This window comes from Alexandromys fortis, unplaced genomic scaffold, assembly GCF_014885135.2.
Source record: "Alexandromys fortis isolate MF-2015 unplaced genomic scaffold, M_Fortis_MF-2015_v1.1 scaffold_62, whole genome shotgun sequence".
Taxonomy (NCBI): Eukaryota; Metazoa; Chordata; class Mammalia; order Rodentia; family Cricetidae; genus Alexandromys; species Alexandromys fortis.
In genome coordinates this window covers 9,265,653-9,285,727 of record NW_026067942.1, presented here as the reverse complement: position 1 = coordinate 9,285,727, position 20,075 = coordinate 9,265,653, and positions in this window count along the sequence as shown.

The window sequence follows — 20,075 nt, the reverse complement described above, 5'->3', positions numbered from 1 at the left end:
CTCAGACTACTCGCTTTGCCAGTGGAAACTTCTCCTTCTACCTTGTCTCTATTTCACAAAGCTGCTTTGCCAAAAAAAAAGAACACTGAAGCTTCTCCAAGTGCCCTTTCTTGACATAACCCATTGGCTGTAACAGCTTCTACGAGTCTGGTGTCAGGGCATCTGATCTACCACCTTAGCCAGGCTGTCTGTCACATCACCATTCCCCAGTATCTCATTCACTCATGACACCGCTTTTGGTGTCAAGAGAGATAGGAGAACCATGTGTTTGCCTCTGTTCAAGGTCACTTCCAGTTTCAAACTATGTTTTCTGTTCACTAATGCTTGATTTTGAATTCTTGATAAGTAAGCATTTTGCTTCATTGTATGGGTAGTAGGCTGGGTCTAACTCTCTGAATAACATTTATGTTGACTTTAGCTTTAAAATGAAGTCTTTAATTAAGTTTTTTAAGAATTTATTTTCCATCTTAATAAAAATTTTTCCAACTTTAGATAAAATAAAATTTGTGCTAAAGAGTAGTTTTCATTGATGTGGGATGTCCTTCTGTATATGTATTGCTTTTGTTGGATAATGGATAAAGCTGTTTCAACCAATGGCTTAGCAGAGTAAAGCCAGGTGAGAACTCTGAAGACAGAGATAGAGAAAGAAAAGGTGGAGTCAAGAAGATGCCATGAAGTTGCCAAAGGAGAAGGATTCTGGAACACCAGAACTTTATTGATAAGCCACTGCCTTGTAGTTATAGACAGATTAACAGAAATGGGTTAATGGAAGATGTAAGAGCTAGCTAGGAATATGCCCAAGTCATTGGCCAAACAGTGTTGTAATTAATATACTTTCTCTGTGTGTTCCCAGGTATGTATTTTGCCATGCTGTATGCGACAGTCTGGAGGGAACTTACAGCAAAGGGCTTCACAGCCATTCCTATGCCCTGGGCTACTTTGAAATGTTATCAGATGCATCCATAATAAAAGTATAAATCATTTAGAGCCTCACAAAGGCATGAGGTCTGTTGAACACTGCTTTAAAAATAGAGAAAATGCAAAAAATGCTCAAGTTTTTTTCACGCAGGATATTTTATGATAGGTTTTATAAATTCCTAAGCTGAATTATTTCTCTAGTACATTTTAATGGAGTTATTTGTGTTCTTCTTCTCAAAAATCAGGAGAAACTTAACATTCTTCTAGCATAAAGCTCTCTCCCAGTGTGGTATTCCTTCAATCGATTTTTGATTTCCCCTTAAACCTTTTCCAGATGTAGCAGGTTCTCTGTGAGTGTTCACAGATGAGCCAGCTTCCCACAGTTCCCTGTGTCCGTGAACAGATTGAAGTGGAAGGATCAGTAAGACTGCAGCAGTGGGTACAGACGTTGATGATAGAAATCAATGTTTTTGCATTGCAGCACTGTTTCACTAATGGGCTTGAAGTTACAGTTAAGGAAACTGGCATAGTAGTAACTCATTGGTTGCTAAAGAGGTTAAAAGAATGAGTACTAAATAGAGGAGTAACTAGACATTTCAAAGTAATGCAAGAGAAATTTCAGAAGGAAAATTAATAGTGCTGTAATCATTAAAGAGAAATATCCGGACCTGAAGAAACATGGAAGCCTGTAGGTGAGGAAGAAGACAGCATTCTTAGCATTCTTAGGGGTAAAATAACAACCCCATATCCAGACACCTTGTGGGTGAGTGTTTAGAATCGCAGTGAAAAGCTTTTAAAACCAGAAAAAAAGTTGTGGACTACTGAAGAGCAACTAGGATAGCGATCCTGTGTCCTCTGCAGAAGCAGCCAAGATACAATAAAAGGATATTTTCTAAATGTGAATCAGTTACTGACAGAAAATTGCACATGTGTGAGAAATCATTGCCAAACTGAGGTGGGCCTGGACTATGTAAGGAGGCCAGCTGAACAAGCCAATAGGCAGTGCTCTTCCATGGTTTCTGCTTCGAGTTCCTGTCTTGAGTTCCTGCCTTTGTTTGCTATATGATGATGACTATAACCTGTAAGGTGAAGTGAACCCTATCCTCCTCTAAATTACTTTTGGTCAAAGTGTTTTATCACAGTTACAGAAAGAAAACTGTAACAAAAATGAGAAATAATAAAGCTAAATGTTACAGGAGATGATATTAGACAGTTACTGCTGGGGTTAATGACATCAAGTGAAGCAGGAAGCACCCGGTATGTAGAGCAGCAAGGACAGACTTTTAGAAGTCTCTGTAGAGAATTCAGCAAGAGTGATTTCTCACATGGAAGATGTAAATGCATGCACAACGATTGCCTGTGCCTTATAGGAACACAGAGTCATCCAGTAGCACACATTAAAAAGTCAAAGACGTTGTGAATGTACCGATTTGCAATGTGGAAAAGAGAAATTCCCCCTTAGTACATGTGTATAAGACTTTGTTACTAAAGTAACAGCCCTTGTTTGGAGAGGCACCTGCAGCTGGCAAAGGAATCCTTGACCCCACAACTAACAGGCTTAGATGGAGTCAGTATCTGATGGGCTATTGGGAAGTGCTGGAGGTAGGGCGTAACAGGAAGACCTGGGCCCTTGGGAACATGTCTCTAAGTTGTGCTTTGTCCATGGAATCTGACTCTCCTCTCTCTCTCTCTCTCTCTCTCTCTCTCTCTCTCTCTCTCTCTCTCTCTCTCACTCTATGTTTTGTTTTTGTGGGTACACTGTGTACACAAGTATTTATGCTTTTTGTGTGAATAGGTATGTATGTTTTATATGTATGCAAGTGTGTATGTATGCATATGCATGCATATATATGTGTGTGTGTTTGTAGATTTTTTTCTTCATCTACTGCTAGGAACTGTAAGTGTGATGTTGAATAAAAGTAGTGAGAACTGACATCCTTGTTTTGTTTCAAATCTTTTTCATATATATATTCAATTTCTGTAGGTACTTTTCCTAGTGTTAACGAAAAAATCTCTTTTCCTTCTACTTTGATGAGAATTACTTTTTGAATGATGTGTGAATTTTGTCAAATCCTTTTTTTCTGTGTCTAGTGACATATGATTTTTAATTTTTAAAAAAGTTTCCTCATAAATCACAAATTTTAATGATTTTCAAATATTAAGCCAATCCCGCATTCCTGGAACAACATACATGGGGTCATGATGTATTATCTTTCTTATTTGTTATTGGTTGCATTTAATAAAGTTTTTTAGAATTTTTACATGTATGCTTGTGAGAAACATTGGTTTATATCATAATTTCCTGGTGGTATTTTTGTATTACTTTGGTACCATAATTATACTGCCTTCATGGAAGTCAAGTGGAGAATATTTCCATCTCTTCACTTGTCTGCAATGACTTCATTATAATATTTATTCTTTAAGTATTTAATAGAATTTACCAATAAAGTAGTAGGAGCTTGAACCCTTAATTTTCCCTCAATTTTAATTCCTTTTCTTTTCCTCATTCCTTTCTTTCTTCTCTTCCTTTCTTGGGTGCAAGTGGGGGAGTTCCCAGAGTTCCAGAGTTCTCTGGGTAATTCTGCTGCATCGGTGGTCTATCCCACGCAACACAGGTACCTTGTTCTCTATTTGTAGCTCTGCTAGACTCTTAGGCTCTACCCCTGGGCACAAGCTAGAAATTCCCAAGCAGAAAGCCCAACCAACTGCAATCCCACTGTTTCTCATCTCTCTGAGGCTGTTATTTTGTTTGTTTTTTGGTGTTATTGTTTCAAGACAGGGTTTCTAGCCTGGAACTTAGCCTGGAACTAGCTCTTATAGACCAGGCTGGCCTCAAACTCACAGAGATCTGCCTGCCTCTGCCTCCCGAGTGCTGGAATTAAAAGCCTGTGCCACCACCACCTGGAGATGTTACTCTTTATTACTTGTTGCTTACTGTTTTGGACATTATTAAAGACTTTTGTTTTTCTTCTATGGAGGAAAGTAATCCTAACCATTGCTAATCTTTCTTTATTAGATGTAGAAATCCTTATGTACCAATATAATTTTAAATTTTTTATTTTGATATTAAAATATGAGTACATAATTCCTATCTCTCCTTCCCTTCCTCTAAACCTTTGCACATACCCTTCCATGCTCTCTTCAAACTCAGGATTCTCCTTTTCCTTAATTGCTATTACACACACACACACACACACACACATTTATGTATATATACATATATATTCCTAAATATAGCCTACTCAGTGTGTGTACAGTGTTACCTGTATGTATATCTTCAGGGCTTACAATTTCTCATTGGTGAGTTCCTCCTTGGAGAAGAGATTTCTTTCTCCCATTCTCAGCATTCCTCAGTAGCCTGCAGTTATTTATGTGAAGGCGTAAGTCACGAACAAGGCCACACCAGTTTGGAGTTATGATTAATAGGGTGTTATTTATTTAAAGGGGAAAACTTACAGATCACCGTCTCAGACAACAGCCCTCTCACAACCAGGAAGGGAGTCTAGTCTCCAGCGGAGCAGGAAGTGAAGAGAGTGAGCAGAGGAAATAGCCGCTTTTTTAAAGGGAGAGAGACCACACCCCAATGGGCTGGTATCACAGCAGCTATTGGTTGGAGGGGCGGAAGGACCTCCCACAACATTTATGTGTGACTGAGATTTCATAGGCTTTCCTCCATCCACTTTGGCTTGTCTATCGGTGTCATTCTTGTTACATTTTAAAAATATGCTTTAATAAAAATGAGTATTAGAAACAAATAAACATAAAAACTAAGGAAGTTATTTTCTCCCAATCAAGTGTAGTATGTCAAGAGTCATGCTAGCATCTGATTTCTTTCACCAGAATAAATAAAATTTTTAAATCATAAGCAAAAAGGCAAATATATGTCTCTATTGGACCTTACAGAATACTGAGACATGATATAAGAACTCGTGTGAAGATACAATGATTATTTTGAAGACTATGAGGGAACTTGCACAAATCTATCATAAAATTTAACACAGAACAGCCTCAGAATTTAGTACGTGATTTGTCAAAGAAGAAATTTTCAGGAAAAGGCTTTCGATTTCTCAGTGATCAGGGCAATGCTAATTTAATTAGCACAACTGTAATTCAGGGAGCATCTAGGATACCTGACACCTGGGGTGATGACAGTTTACCCCCCACACACAACAGAACCATGTTCCGTGGCCAACATGAGGCAAAGCTGTATATGATATTGAACTCACAATGTTTTATGTGCTTTAAGTTATCTTGAGCGATCTTGGGCTAGTGTTATTTACTTTTCAAAGCTCTCTACCAAACTCAGAATAATTATGAACCAGTACTGTCACGACTTTTAAGTCCCTCCATATTCCTTTTAGAACAATGGAAAAGCCCAGCTATTTACTCAGCAATTGCATACCTACCTAAATAGTAGCTTCAACTTTGACTCTTTGATGATGGTCCAATTCTGAACATCTCATTTATATGACTGTCTAAATAATAAATAGATTTTGATAGAACTCCACTTTTTCTTTTTTTTAAGGATGGAGTTTATTTATTTATTTATTTATTTATTTATTTATTTATTATGTATACAATATTCTGTCTGTGAGTATGCCTGATGTCCAGAAGAGGACACCAGACCCCATTAGAGATGGTTGTGAGCCACCATGTGGTTGCTGGGAATTGAACTCAGGACCTTTGGAAGAGCTGGCAATGCTCTTAACCTCTGAGCCATCTCTCCAGCCCAACTCCACTTTTTCTTAAGTTGTCGTTTAGTTTAAAAATTATCAATTAGACAGAAAGATAGCTCAGCTAGTAAAGTGTCTTCTCCACATGAAAACCTAATTCTCTCCCAGAACCCAGGAAAAGGCAAGTATCGTGGCACGTAGTTAACCCAGTGCTGGGAATGCAGAGAAAGGCAGACCCATGGGGTTTACTGGTGACCCTCTCAGCCAATTGTTGGTAAACTTTCTTAATGAAAGACCCTGCTTCAAAGAACAAGGTGGAGAGCTCCCTAACAGGAGGCTGATTTCTGGTCTACAAATGTACGTGCACTCATGTGAACCCAGGATTCACATGCACTGGTGCACACATGAACACTCAGGCATGCTGCGTATACATGGCTTACAATTACAACGAATACATTTCAATTGTAAGGTTGTTTTTCAAATTCAGCAAGAGATTTCATGTAAGAACTAACCTTTGCACTTCTATTAAAGCTAGACTTCACAGCTTACACTCTGTTTCACTGCTTTAAATATTAAACACAAATAAATACTCAAGTGGTCACATTGGATAACAAAGCTGAAAAAACTCAAATTCTCTTTCTTTGCTTTCTCCACCTCTGTGCTATCCTTGTTTATTTCAAAGCTGCTGTGTAAACACGGAATACACAGTGCTGTGGGGCTGTGGTCAGCACAGAAGGCAGAGCAAACATTCAGGACGTGGTAAGCTTGCTTTTGAAATGAGGGTAGGTAACTGAATCATTGTGTGCTCAGAACTGATTGTGTAATTGGGCATTCTCCAATTTAACTTTCATGTAAAATAGAATGGTGTTGTAAAAACTTGTTTTTGAAGTGCTGTATATTGAGTCTAGAGCTTCGGGCATGCTAAGTAAGTATCATACCAAGTAAGTACCATACCACTGAGCTACATACCAGCCCCCCTTTTTTGGTTTGGTTTATTTGTTTGTTTGAAGACAAGTCTGTGCTGATTTGAAGCTTCTATAATGCACTTTGTATTTGAACAATAACTGTCGATAAGTAGATTTCCCAACCTGGAGAAGAGGTTGGACGTAATTGTTCATTGCAAAACTCCCAAAGGTGGTGGCTTTGTCGTCTGGAGACAGCAAATGGCTTGTCTGAGAAGGGCAGTTCTACAGACAAAATGAGCGAGCACCTCAGGGCCAGCAGGCCAGCAAGCTGTGGAGAACAGCAGCTGTTGACATGGTGGGAGGAGCAGCTCTGCACAGAGAGCTGGACTGTAATCAGCACATCTGAAAATCCACTTAGGCGTCTAGTTAAATGACATCTCCAGATGAGGGAGACTAGCGTTCTGTTCTGAGGGACACATGTTTTAAGTGGATTAAGAAGGGAAATCATTTTAAATGTAAGAAGGTATATAATTAACCCCAGGACCCTGGCGGCAGTAAGATATCACTGAGAGGAGAACTAAAAGAGATTCAGAGCACATTAGGCATATGGTTGAATAAACAAAGCAGCCTGTCTCCATGGTAGTATTGTTCTGCAAATAAATGTCAATCTAGGGGCCACAAAGCATTGTGGTCCTGTACCCACAGCCAGCTGTGTTCATTCAGACGAGGGCTTAATATAAGCACTGCTCATGTGTACATGCATGGAAGTGACCATATCTTGATTTAGGGTATTTGGAGATAATGTTTCCTTTCCATTCAGATCCTTGAAATAGATGCCTGAGCAAGCATCACACAAATAGCAGAGGTGAACCCGGGGTTCCTAACATTGGGGTGTGGAACACAGGCAACCATGACAGGAAATTCGTCTTGGGAGAACAATACAAGAAAGCTTAAAGATTGGATCAGGGTTAGACAGTGGAAGAGCATAGGAATGAACCCTAGAGAAGAGAAGGGCATGAGGGAGCAGATGGAGACATGGTCCCAGGCATGTAGACATCAGTGAGTTCAGCGAGTCCTCTTGAGATCAAGTCTCAGGGCTGAGAGGCAGCTGACTAGGGCAAAGAAGAATTCCAGGATGGCCCATGGCAGACAGGCAGGAACTGAACTGGGCCAAGGAGTGGCTGGCTTCCGTTGATTGTCATTGTGGACCTTCTGACATGATCTTTCATCCTATGCTTCTCATATCTATTTATCTAATAAAACAGGCAGGGACTTGTATTGATTTTTGTCCCGATTATATCCTTAACACCTAATGGACCGGTGCTTCGCATTTGCTGAGCGGATAGATGCACAAATACTGTGGTTACTATGCTGTCACTCAGCTGGGGGCCACTGGCCTAATGGGGGGTCAAAGGTCAGAGCTGATGATTACAAAGTCCGGGAACTCAAGTTTCGTGTGCACTTGTAGGCATTTGGGTGAGACCCCTCACAAAGGCAGATGAGATAGGTACTGGGTACAGTCAGGTCTGTGGGTAAGGTCAGCACACCTGGGTTGCTCCCCTCCCTTCTCCAGACAGCCACATTGTGAAAATGAGGTCTGGTTACAAACCCATGAAATAGCCTCAGGGGACAGATTTTGTGAGGACATAAACCACCGGATGGTCATGGAGACCTCCTGAACAGAACTCATCCAATTTGCTTGTCTATAATATATTCGTCAGCAGCTTTGTTCTCAAAAGCCATGTTACTGAAGAGAAGGAAACATTTCCTCCAACGTACTTGACTCCTTTTCCCTTTTGTTATCAGGGGATTGGCTAGGGCCATGAAGGCTGTATTCCTGCTGTCTTCTCTCCCTGCTTTAAGATAAACAACTACATCGGGTCATTTTAGATAAAATGGGACTGCAATAAATTATAGGAGGCATATTTAAGAGAAATCTAAAAAAAAAAATTCCAGAGAAAAGTTCAGAGACTTTCCACGTCAGTGTGACTACTTTGTTATTTTACTTAACTAGCATTTTCTGATGAATAAATGATATTCATGAAAAGAACATCAGAATCAAAGCAGAGCTGAGTTTAAGCAACAGCAGAATGCACTGTGAGCACCGTGTAGTTAAAATGAGGAGAGTGAGAGCTGGATTCAGTGGTGAACTTGGGAGGTTAAGAAGGGATGAGAATGCCAGCCTAACGTAGGCTACATGCAAGACCCTATTCCAAAATAATACAAAAGAAGGGGAGATGAAGTTATTACTTAAACCACATAATACTTTTTGGAATGGAGATCAAATATTCCAAGTCAAAATATGTGGCTCTGGACTTGGCATAATAAAGGGGCTTAATAAATAAACACAGGGTAGTTGTCAGGGAGACAGTGTGTGTTCTACACTAACCTTGGGTAGAGTAGACACTCCTGTTGTTCCAAAACTAGGGCTGACCACACCTAGCCTGGTTCAGAGAACCATGTGACATGGCTGGAGGTGGGAGGTGAGTCCAGACAGGCTCTCCCAAAACCATAGTCAGTGACTACCCAGCATGAAGACCTGGCTCTCTGGACCACTGAACTTTCCTGAATTTTGAATAACTCCCCAATGTACAAAGTACTGGAGGGGTAGGGATGAAAGTTGTGGGAAAGGAGAAGAAATGAGGGAGAGAAGAAAAGCATTTTTGAAGTCATAATAAACAGGCATGAGATTCAAAGAGGAAAAGTTCTACACAAAACCACAAGCATGATGTGAATTGGATGTGTCTTGTTTTCTTTCTTGTTCAATTGAAAAGTTGATCAGATCACTGCGTCTGCCTGATCAAAAGCAAGATGTACACTAGAGAAAAATGAATAGCCTGCTGGTGAGAGAAATGTTTTAAATGGGAGTTTGATTTTGATTTGTTTGCCTTATTGTGCTTTGTGGGGAGCTTCTGCCTCCTCTACACACTGTCCAGCACTCCTCTCTGCTATCCTCAGGTGATTAATATTGAAGCCAGGGTCTGGCCAGTAGAAGTCACACCTAGATTCACATTCGCATTTTAAGACTTTAAGGCAAAAGAATACTCATGTGCACATGGGAATTGTATCTCTACATGAGTCCTCCAGGAATGAGGGTAGCAGAAAGAGAAAGATGGATGTTTCAACCTCAGAGTCAAGAGAATTCAAGACTATGCCCCAGAGGGCTTTGAGGAGTCAGCAGAGCTACACAAGGCACAAGGCAGCTTGCCCCTCCTTCTTTTGCCCTAGGATGGTAAAACTGTGTTTAGCACAAGCAATCTGGTAAAAAAATTAAAAAATTATGCTGAAATAAGATCATTCCAGCTGATTCTTCCCAAATTTCCCACACACAGGAGTCTTGTCCACCTGGTCAGACTTGCCCAGAGAGTATCAAAGCACTGGACAAAGACACTTGATAATCGAGACAGTTTTGCAGACTCATAATTCAGGATATTGGCAAGAATAGGTACCGATTTCCCCCTTCTCTTTCAGAAAAGCAGTCCCTTTCAAACAAAGCCTCTATTAATCAGAAGTTCAGATCACACACAGCAATCAATTGAGGCTGTTTAGAGCATTTACAGTAATTGATCTGAGACAAGTTCTTCACAAGTGCAGTGCACTATCCATACACATGTACTTTTCAAAGAATTCAAAAGCCATTAGGATGTTCTCGACTCCTGTCTGATTGTCTGAGGGCCATTGACTGGATAGGATCATCAGAGATGAGCTGGGCTAGCAGCAGGGGGCATCTTGATTAGATGGAAGGCAGCTGGTCTGGAGAAGAGCTCTGTGAATCCTGGAGGGGAGGGTGGGGAAGGCTGAGCTACCTCGGTCCTTGCAATTATGAAAGTTTTCCACAAAGTGCCAGCTATTTCACATACAGTGATTATTTCATCCTAGTACTCACACAGCCAAGAATAGATTTTAAATGCTTAACTCTGATATTGGGAAATCAAAAGTAAGTGCTTTTCCCAAGAGAGAAACACAAGTGCCAGAATTGAGATTTTCTGAGTCCCAAAACAATGTGTTCTCAAGCTTCAGGTCCCTTTGCCCTGCAGCTAGTTTTAGGGGAGGTCCATTTTGAAGTTGAGGGCATGGAGGACACTATCTTTGATCATATGTAGCAGTAGTTTTTAAGCATTCTCTCTCTCTCTCTCTCTCTCTCTCTCTCTCTCTCTCTCTCTCTTTTTAAACTAGGATATGAGGGTCTTTGTGCTCTCGTTGGAGGAAAGGGTCCATTAAAAAACTGACAGAAACTCCTTGACAACCAAACCAGAACAATGAAGAGACTGGGAGAGGAAAGTGATAAAAATCAGTCACTGCCAAAGCAGACTGTAGTGCCAGAGAGCAATATTTGGAGGGCATTACAGTTGGTGAATTCGGGGAAAGGTTATGCTGGAGGCTCAGCCACCCTGTTCAGGACTTGTGGGTCAATCACATGACCCTGCTGCTGTCCTAGCATGCAGTATAACCCATTTTCCCTCTCTAGCTAAGAGCCATGTTTGAACTCTGAAGTCCAGAACTAAGGTCCTGGCATCAGTCTTCACTTTGCTGATGTCAGTTTATTTGGCTGGAAATGAGCGAGTCTTGGTAATTCCCCCATTACCAAACAGGGCATGGGAAACAGTCCCAACTCTGGCCATTTGAGAGCAGAGCCCAACATGGATCCACCTGCACAAGACCCCTCCAGAGGTGCCGAGTTAATTGTCCCAAGACTGACTCAAGGATGCCAAACTGAACTTCACTTCCTACTTCTGCCTCCATCTTTGAAAGATCACCAATGAAAAGCAAGCATAGAGCTGAAAATAGACGAGATACTAAAGTTTCAAACTAAGAAACTCTTTAGAAAAAACAGGAGAAACTTTGTGTAACCTTGGGCTAAGCAAAGATTCCTTAGATACAACATCAAAAGCGTGACCTATGAAAGAAAACATTGACAAAGTAGAATTAAAAAAAAATTGAAAACTGTTCAAGAGACATTGTCAACAGGATGAAAAGACAAGCCACAAAGCAGAGAAAATATTTATAAAACACAAAGGATTTGAATCAGAATGTATAAAACCCTTGAAACTCAACAATAACAAGACAAACTACTCAATAAGCAATGGATAAATATTTTTAAAGACATTAGGATAAATGCCAGTTAAAAAACACAGCTAAGATCTCACCAGACAACTATGGTAACAATTTGAGGTTTTAAAAAAAGGGAAAACAAAGCAGAGTGTCCAACCATGTGTGCAGGATGCAGGGCACCTAGCTGGTACACATTGCTGGAAAAGTTATTTCAATAGAAGTTTTATAATTCTGATAACATTAAGCATATGTTTACCACATGACCCAGCAACTCCATTCTTGGCTATTTACCTAAGAAAAATGGAAGTCTGTCTTTAGCAGAAAAACTTGTATGCAAATGTTCATTGCACTATACTTATTGGCACCCCCAAACTTGAAGTCACAGAGCGCATTTTGACAGAAGAGTAGACAAATACCAGCACGTGAGTAGCGGTGAAAAGGAACAGATCAGTTATATGGGTAACAGAACTCATGAATTTCAAGTGTATTTTGCTAAGAGAAAGAATCCAATGTAAATACTTTCCAATTCTAATTATAAAATTATTAGTTTATATAGGCTTTAGATAACAGTTTGCAAAACTGCAACAGATTTATAGGCCTAGATGAGGGTAGGAATTGATTGCAAAGGAATATGCCAAGAATTTTTATTGTATGATTTCTGTGTCTTCACTATAGAAATAGATGTATGTGACCCTAGGCCTCTATAAAACTGCAGACCTGTAGAGCAAAAGACAAATATTTCTTCAAAAAAAAAAAAAAAAGGAGAAGGATGAACCCCTCTCCTTTTCACTGTCCTTGTGGAATGTACTTTTGATTGTATTTCTTCCATATTTTCTTATAGGGTTTTCAGCATTAAGTGATTCTTAGTCAAGGCCCTGCTCACCAGAGGATTTAAGTGAGGGCACATGATAAAGTCTGATCCAAGAGGCAACATCAGGGAAGGACCTAGGTGGGTCCATGAATGGTTGTACCTGAGAGGGCATAGTCAAGGTCTCTACCCTCTGCAAACTGGATGTGTTTCTCTGGGAAAACAGTTTTCCCTTGATCGCCAGGCTTTGCATTCCATCCCTTTGGTTCAGCAATAAACATGTATTGAAAACAATAATCTTGATTTCACACAAAGGCATAAACAAACTAAATGAAAGTATCAGGGATTTCTGTTTGCAAAATTGATACCCTATGACCCGAATTGGGCTAGGAAGGACATCAGGGCTGGAAGTTCACTTTGTTTTTATTCTAACATAAAATGTGACTGTATCGTATCACAGTATTAGTTAACTGGCTATTTTGTAATTGATACAAAAGGAATGAAGGAAAGGAGAAAGGGTTTGCTGTTCTTGGCCATCAAATTCCAAGAATGCAGCAGGGCCTTTCTGCAAACAAAATTTTCACTAGGTTGAGTGATTAAAAGATTTGTATTAAAGTTTTAAGAAGTAGAGGAGATTTAAGGAATATTGTGTCATGGCAAGTTTTTATAGGAATAAGAAAAAACAAAATCTGTTTTTCATAAGTTGGAAGCTTTTGTTTGAACAAAGGAGAAGGAAGAACTTGTTGTGGCAATGACTGGTACTGGGAATGATGCCAAGGCAGGCGCTCTCTTTACACAAGGGGCCACTGTTGCAGGTTAGAGTTGGGGACTGTCTTCGTTGATAGATGGGCTACATACTTGCTAAGTCTGAGGCAAGGTTGTTGTTTATCTCATACCCATAGTCTTAACATGTCTGAGTTGTTGATAAAGGATAAGGAATAGGAGCTCCCCACTAATTCCAGGCCTTGATACATGGCCTCCACCCTGAATTCTGATCATGGAGAGAGAGCCACAGTGCCTCCTGATATTTGCTTTATACGTAGAATTGGGGTTTCAAGACCCATTTGACCAGTGAGAGAAATAAATGCCCATGGGGTATTTAGTCTAATGAATTTCCTATATGTTAGAGGTACTGACTCTTACCCATTCTCCACATGAGACAAATGTCACTTCCTTTATAGCTTTTGACTCTTCTGTTTAAAGGACTCTGCATATCCTTCCCTTTAAATAGAAAGGACAGGGGAGGAGGGGGGAAGGGGAGAGCAGGAAGAGAGGACTTTGTACTACTGAAGGTGAAATGAACCTGGCAATCAAACATCTTTGCAGCCCCTGGGAAGAGTGCAGCTTTCTGGAAGCTGAGGCATCCAGAGGTTAGTCAAAGAGAAAACGTGCTATCTTTGGAGCTGGGACACAGATGTAGGCTGGTTACAGAAGGGCAGACCATCACTGGTTTGTCATGGCCTTTGTGGTGCAATATTTGGGGATTCCTGCAAAGTAGTACATTTGACATCCTTGGAGGAGAGACGCATACTTTCCAAGAGGTAATTTGAGTGGGAAAACTTTTAGTCAGTCTCTGGAGTCAGAAAGATACAGATAAAAGTCTTGACTTGGTTCTTACGTGCTGAGCCTTGCCTGAGTTCAGGCATCTTCCCTTGTAGGGCTGAGATGTCCATAGGATTTATGTCTCTAAACAACCTTTTAACCAAGCTCAACAGCTATTTACAAATACCATGTAATACCTGATTGCTTGATTTTGACTATTTATTCAAGTACCTTCAGCATAGGGCTGAAAATTTACCCAGGGAATGCAGATCCATGTAACACACCTGGCTAATCAATGTTTCCTTTGGTCTTTGGGCCTGGATGTATTTGTATATTTGTATTTAGTAAACAGTGAAAGACAAACAGGTCTCAGTTGCCTAAGTATAAGTTATCTTCTTACTTATGTTTCCAGCCTGAAATAAAGTACAATGTGCACAGTTCTTCCAGTTTCTCAAGCCAGACTCTAGACACTTCTCTAAATGCTAAGTCCAGGCAGAGCAAGAAATTGGGGGTGGGGGATACGTGGTCTGATTCCCATTTGAGAAAGCTTGCAGTAACTATTAGCTAGTAATTATTATTCAAGAAGAAAATTGAAACAGTATTTCCCTTACAATTTATATGTATTTTCAAAATATACATAAATAGTCATTAAGTCCTTTACACCTACCTGCTTAATAAGTAGAACTGTTAGGTGATTCTCATTTGACTCGTGGGACTATGAAAAAAAAACCATTAAAACATTAATGATGTGAAGAATGGAAAGGGTCTGTGAACCTCTGCCATCAGGTTTCAAAGAAGCTGCAAAATGCCTTTGCTGATCGTGCCTCTGGTCTTGTGCCTGCAAGGCAAGTGTGAGCCAGCCCGAGTACCCTGGTGCGTCAGAGATAGGAGAGCCGTTTCAAATGACCTAGGTTAGCCCCCTCACTTTACAAGCACACATCCTAAGTCCTCAAAATGATACCCAACCCTGTTTCACTTATTCTGAGTTGCAAGAGTGAAGAAGAGGTAAAAAGCAGGGATATGGAGAGAGGCAGGAGGAGAGAAAGCAAAGTACCAGCTCAACTAAGATTCAAAAATCACACAGCAGCCTGAGTGGATGGAGGGCATGGATGAAGTGTTAGAGGAGGGCTAGGTTGTCAAACACAGAAAGAACTGCAATCTCAAGGGCAGGAGCAGGAGCCTGGCCTAGAAGATGGGATGTCACTGCTATTCTTCTCCAGTCTCTGGCTGTAAGAGACTTTTACCTTGTTTGTTTGTTCCTCAAGGGTAGGCTGGGATGTTGGAATCTCTAAAACCATCTCTATCTAAATTAAATCTCCCTGTCTCAAAAAGACAGGGCTGGGTTCTGCAATGGCAATGGTTTTGGCTTTATATTCCTGCGTGCCTGGCATTAAGACAACGTCCACAGCAGTGAGCATGAATGGTGGGGCTGTATTTAAAGGAGAGTTGGCTGGAAGAGGACACAGGGAGGAGACTGTGGCAAGAAAAACAAAGGGTTCACCGCCCTGGGGCGGGTTATACAGGTCAAGGGCAGCAGCTCTGCAATTTACCTAAATGTTAGAAGATGGGCTACCTGTCAGATAATGCAAACTCAATTATGTCTGAGGGGATTCTGGAGGTCAGCTGGGCTCAGCCTGGCTATCTGTTTGCAAGATACAAAGGAATGTGGAGATAAATTGCTAATGAAAGGGAGGCCTGGGGAGCTCCACGTGGCTACCCAGAGGCCTATGCAGAGAAGCTGAGTGCTTAAGAAAGAACAGAGCATGAAGGAAGCAGCCTAGTGTGGTGGTGGACACAGCTGGATAGGGAGTTAGATGCCTTGGCCTGAGTCTTGCTCAGCCGCTAATTAGCTGTGTGACCTCTGGTAACTCACTTTGCTTTTCTAGACATTAGTTCCCCATCTGCCCACACACAGGGCCACTAAGAGACCAGGGTGACACACAAAATGAGGCCATTTATCAAGCACTTCCCAAGTGCCAAATGCTGTTTTAAGCCCTGTACACACGTTAGCTCATTTAACCCTTGCAGCCCCTACCAAGGATAGAGATAAGTATTGTCTGTGATCAGAGGTCCAGATGTGGAGCCTGAGTCTTGTTGGTAGAACCTTTGTCTTCAACTCTCTGAGGTTAAGGTCAAAGCTTGGGATTCTGTGTACCAGGCAAATTAGGGGACTTAAGTGTTGGTTAAGGTTCTAATTTAGTTGTTCTGGAGCAGGACCCACACATTTATAGGTTTGATAAGTACCTGGGTCAAACCTGTTTGAAAAATTATCAGATAATCCTCATACAACTCAACTTGCCCTTATAAGGGAAGGTATGGTGACTGATAGAGCCCAAGTGATTAAAGGCAAGTTCTGCATGGAACATCAAGATATGTGATGCCCTGGTTTTCCTGAGGCTGGACTCAGCCCTCATTGGCTACACTTGATCAAAACTGCAAGATCAGGCCACAGGCAGCTATGTGGTTGAATGTCTTCTGATCAGGAAATCCTGTTAGGTGAAGCCTGACCTATCAAACCACACTTTGTTAATAATATCATTGCATGCAATCACAGAGTTCTAAAGTTGTTACTGCTGTTAATTTATTCATCTCCTTTCCAACCACTTCATAAAACGTGGAGGAAGTCTGAACATTGAAGACATGAAAAGTCCCAAGAGGCTGAATGCTGCTATGGTTTGAAGACTTTGTCTCCACTATGACTTGTGTTGAGTGTTGAGGTTTGGCCCCTAGGTAAAAGTGTTGAGAGATGCTTGGGACTTTAAGAGTGGTTTGTGTTTTTCTCCCAGTAGCCAATGCTCACTTGTGTAGACAGGATTGAACACTTTTCAAGAGACTTGTTATAAAACAAGTCCAGAATCTCCATTCTATCTCTAGAGAATGTGATTTTTCACGTGTACTCTCTTCCTGTGTCTACTTCTCCACTGTGAGATAAATTTCCCTCTGACTGTTATGAGAAGTTGAGTGGATGCTGGAAGTATATTACTGGATCTTCAGAACTGTGAGCTGAATAATCCTCCTTTCTTCACAAGGTACCCAGCCATGACTGTTATAGCAACACTAAAGGACCTAAGACAAATGTGGACTCTTGGAGATCTATATCTGGTTAGCTATGACATCTGGGCTGGATCCTGGTTTTCTTTGACTAAGGTCAGCCCTCCTTGGTATTCCATGACTTTGTCTAAATCAGAGCACCCTGTATGTGTGATAGGGCAGCTGGCAACTGAAGGACTAGAATGCCAAGAAGAAAGCAATCAGAGATCACTGTGGAATGGTCTGGTTGACTCAAGAACAAGAAAGCTGTGTGGGGAGATGTGTTGGTGATTCAGAAGCCACATCAGCTGTGCTACCTTCAGAGACACCATTTCTTTAGGCTGCTGGGATTGAAGAGAGATTTTCCAATCCTTCCACAGCCTTCCCTGCTCACGGGGAAAATCCAAACCCACCTCTCCTATTGGGTTCATCCCATGCAGCCCCTCCCTTCTCCCTGTACCTACAGTTTCTCTTCCCTAGAATACTGGTTTTCTGCCATGCTCCTCTTCCTTCTCTAGTAACCTCCACCAAGCACCTTTTCTATCTCCCATCACCTCTCAGTAAATCTCTTGCCCATCCTGTACCCACTTTCTGTTGCAGTGATAAACTACCATAACTAGAAACAACTCTTAAAAGAAAGAGTTTTTCTTGGCTTATGATTCCAGAAGCAGAGTCCATAATGTTAGAGGAGGCATGACAGCATGCAACCAGAGAGGGAAACTTACTGACGCATACATCCATCTACACGTGAGAAGCAGAGAGAATAAACTGCCATAGGATGAGGCTATAAACTCTCAACTTAACCTCCCTCCCCCCAGTTACTTCCTCCACATGTTCAAATTACTTGAGCCTGTGGGGATATTTCCTATTCAAATTACCATCCTCCTTCCCCAGTTACCTCTTAGGAAATATCTTACCCAACCTGTGGGTCTCAGTTCATTCTTGTCTTCCTTAAGGATTTCTCCCCTGCTTCCTTGCATTCTTCTTTACTGTGCACATCCTGGGATTTTTATTTGAAGCATTTATTATTTGAAACTTGCCTTCTATAAGGTACTATAAATTCCATGGGTGAAATCTGGTCCTGCTTCTTTCATTACTATACTCCAAGTACCAGGGATTGGCCCATAATAGGGATTGATTGAAACATCTGTTACACAAATGAACAGTCTAATACAGTCAAGAATAGGTGGTTTGATTAAAGAGTGAGTGGTAGAAATGAGATATGTGTTCTTGGGACCCTAGCCAATATACTACACTCATTCCAGTTCAGTGGGTTTTCACTGGCATTGTGTAAGCAAATCTAAACAAGACTTTGTTCTTTAAATAATGCTTATAAACAGAGGAGGTGCAAAGAAAAGGTAGGAACGTATGACACTTTTGTAAACATTAGTATGTCTAGTTTTACCAATGTTGTAGCTCAGGGTTTGTCATGACCAGTTTTTCCAGTGATTTCTTTTGGGCCACTCCAGGACATACAGGGGGAAATAAAGACGATCCTTTGAAATGAAAATAGGGGTTCTGTGACTTCTGTGGTCAAAGGAAAGTCCCATAGCATTCATAATAATGTAAGTTGTGCAGGACTATCTGAGCTAAATTGCTATCATCTTCAGGATTCCAGCTGGGCCTACTCCCCAAAGACCATCACAGCTAGGCTTGATGACTGTTGACATTCTCTCTTGGAAGAAGGGAGTAGGGAGAGTCACAGGCCCCTCACCTGAGTATTCAGATGCTCCACCCATCAGTTGTGTGTAATTCTGCTCCAATGAAACATGGACTTGGGGTCCTTGGAAGGGGCTAGAGTATGGACAGATGAGAAGAGGGGACCTCATCTATATAGCCAGGAGGGAGTCATCCTCTATGCTTGGTGCAGATCTTTCAGGGGACTCCTTTAAGTCATCCATGCTCCTACCTGTAACCTTTCATCCATTGCTCTGTAAGTAAGCCTAAGAAACTCATTGGTTCCTTACTGTGAAGTTTGATGTCACTACACCTTTATTTGTAGTTGGGACCATACCTAGATAGTAGACACATTGTTTATGTCCTCAAGGGAAGGGATTTTATATACACTCCATCATTTATAATATTGGGTGAATGATGTCTATGTTGCCTGGGAACTTGGAGGTGGTGATTCTCAAGCCTCGTCTGATTGGGAATTTGAAGTGGAACCTGGACTGTGGGGTTAGAACAGGTAGGTGTGAGTCCTCAAGCGCAGACAGTGCCCGATTCTTCTAGATTCCATGATCAGTGAAATCACAATGGTGGCTTCAAACTGGCTGGCTGATGTTTACACCACTGAAGTTGGCATATGTAAATCAGATCATATATTCCTAAAAACACAATTGTTGAAAAGTTAGAGGAACAGTATCTGGGCATAAACTTGTGGCTTAACCAACCCTCCAGGATATCTGATAGTTTTCAGAGTTCCTCTTCAGAACTGAAGACATATTCATTTCAAGTCTGTGCCCATTCAATGAGGCTGAGCATGGGGGCTTTTTGGGGTTTTATCCCAGGTTCTGACATAAGTATTACCCAGGGAATGATGCTCCTCATCTGGGGATCTCATCTCCTGCTATTCTTCTACACGGAAGGAGGAGACCAAAGGCAAAGAGTGACTGGAGAATTGGTATTTTAGTCCCAACACCCAGTGTCCTTATAAAGGAGTCTGTTTTGAAAACAAAGCTTTCATCTAGTGAATTTCAGCTAAAAACAGCCTCATTCTGTCCACCACAAATTGAGACCTTTTTAAATTTCTTTGACTGAATGCAGAGCCACACTGGATGACAGTCATTTGCTGAAATAGCCCAGTCCCGATTTCGCCGGTGTCAGCACCGTTCACATCACACACCTGTGTGCTCTCACACTGGTGGGCGGTAATGGGAAAGCAAGAATTTCTGTAATAAACTGAAGTTTCTCTGAGCAGTTGCATCTCCCACTGCTGTGAGGGTGGGTGGAAGGGCCCTATCTTTAAAAAGAAATATTACTTTCCCTGCTCAATCAAGAGTGTTAGCCACTGAACCAGGTACATTGGTTAATGAGGCAGGGAGTTCTCCTAATGAGTCGAGCAGATGACCTGCTGAAAACATAGCCAACACTCAGTCACTCCTCAAGTGTACTCCATATCTTGACGATGAGGAGTGGAAGCTGGAT